Source organism: Fukomys damarensis, unplaced genomic scaffold, assembly GCF_012274545.1.
Source record: "Fukomys damarensis isolate Sample0158 unplaced genomic scaffold, DMR_v1.0_HiC HiC_scaffold_19, whole genome shotgun sequence".
NCBI classification, from domain to species: Eukaryota; Metazoa; Chordata; class Mammalia; order Rodentia; family Bathyergidae; genus Fukomys; species Fukomys damarensis.
In genome coordinates this window covers 17,798,802-17,801,146 of record NW_022900931.1, presented here as the reverse complement: position 1 = coordinate 17,801,146, position 2,345 = coordinate 17,798,802, and positions in this window count along the sequence as shown.

Sequence of the window (2,345 nt, the reverse complement as noted above, 5' to 3'; positions counted from 1 at the left end):
TTTGTGGCCACAGTAGAATAAAAACAGTCAAATGAAATTAAGAAAAAAATTCCCACTAACAGGCATACCAATGGTGGCAAGATCAAGACTATTTTTTATTTCCCTTTCTTTCTGTAACACTACCTCAGGGCCTTGCATGTATGTACTAAGGATGCCCTCTAACATTGAACTCCAGCCTCAGATTGCCTAGTCTTTCTTCTTTTTAGAATTATTAATTCACATTAATTGTAATGATCAACGATCAATATCATGATCTGTGTGATCTTTCTATACATGCATATATTGTACTGTGTGCAAATCCACCCTCCCTAATGCTGTCTCTCATGTCCTCTCCTCTCTCGCTGCCCCCGGGTTCTCCTTCCCTTTTTGAGTTACCACTTTTTCCCCCCCTTGGTTTGGTTTGTTCTTTAGTTTCCACATACGAGAAAAATCATATGATACTTGTTTTCCTGACTCTCTTACTTTGCATAACATGACAATGTCTACTTCCACCCATTTTTCTCCAAGGACAGGACATGAGTTCATTTTTCTTTGTGGCTAGATATTTCATTGTGTAGGTATAGTACCTTTGCTTTATCCTTTCATCTGTTATTGCTGCTCATACTTTTCTACCATAACTTTCTCCTTGATGGGAGTCTTAAATTTTCTTATGTTTCAATGAATGGGGTTATTGTGCCTAGTGGTTTCTTAAAGAATCACGTGGCATGGGGGTATATCCTCTGAATCTTTGTACGTAAAACTGTCCTTCACCTCATATAGGTAAAGGAAAAGACAAGCTGCCAGGGTGTACAATTCTCAGAAATGTTTCAAACTGGAGAACTCATCTTACTCCATCAAATTAGAACACTTCGTAAGGAAGAATGCGAATTTGGTTGAAGAAGGAAATAGACACCTCGACCCCTCCCTTCCTTGACCCCACCCTTAAAGATGCCTAATCGCTGTCACGGGGAAGACAAGAAGGGAAATGATGGTGGAGTATTCAGAAGAACATGTATGACTGTTTCAGTAAGCAGCTGAGACAGGTGTGGGGCTTCTAGATTTCTTGCTGAAGTCTCAGGCTAGTCTTGCTCCAAACTTGGATTCAGAATGAACGCAATAGTACTTTTGAGCTTTTCCCTAAACTCTTTCTGTCCCTTATCAATCTGTAACTGAGCGAAATCTTCAGAATTAGTTAACGTCCACTCTAACTGGATGCTGATATACTAGAAATGCTGAGAGATTTTTGAGGTTTACCTGTTCCTCTCCAGACACGTCCCCCTCCCCTCCTCTCCCCCCCTTCCCCTCCCTTCTTTCTTCTCCTTTTCCATCATTTTCTTCTTTTGTGGTACAGGGAATTGAACCTACTACATTTCCCCGCCGTTTTTTTTATGTGGAGACAGGCTGTCAGAAAGTTGCTGTTTCCCAGGCGGATTCAGGCTTGTCATCCTCCTGCCTCGGCCTCTCAGAGGGCTGGGATTACAGGTTTACGCCACCGTGCCAGATCAAGATTGGTACCGGGATCGAACTCGGGCCTTCGTGCTTGCAGGGCAAGCGGCGAAACCACTGAGCTCAATCCCAGGCCCCTAGAAGCTCCTTTCTTGGTGATTCCTGCCTCTGAACTTTTACTTTAAGCCAATCTTTATTATCACTTCTCACATTGCACTGTAATGAAATTACATTGCCTACTTTGACTGGAAGCGTCGCGGGAAGCTGTGCTGTATTCATCTGTGTGTCTTCGGTGCTTGGCAGTGAGAAGAAACTAAAGCATTTTAATTAAAGAAACTTAAATAAAATTAAAGGTCATTTACAAAAACCTACAGGGCGTCTGTGAGATTGCTGTTTGCGGGTAACGTGATTGTAAGAAAACACAACTAAAGCTGGACCCTCTGAATACCCACTGCTTAAGCATTCCTCCTTCATCGGCGCCGAACTGCGGTACCGGGCGCTGGGCTGGGCGTCCGAGAGAGGAGAGGCCGGCGTCCGGCTCCAGGGGCTCAGGGACCCGCGGGGAAGCCGCCCCCACTTAGTGCCCTTTACCTCCCCGCAGGGCAGAGGACCCCGGAAAGCCAGCAGATCAGACCGTGAGCACTGCGGGAGGTCGGGGCCAGGCCTCACAGACCTCAACGCGGGTAAGTCGAATTAAGGCTAAAGACAACAAAACCCATTGATTGTTTCACCAAAAGAACTTTAAAATGATATGATGACGAGACGATGCAGAGGGGTATTTTTTTTGTTTGTGTGATTTTTCACAACGTTCTCTGCCCTCAGGGCCACGGCCCGGACTGGCTCTCCGCGGCGGCGGGTGACCCCGAAAGGTGTCTCCGGGGGGCCTAACCGTCCAGTCGCGGCCGCCGGAGGGGACTCGG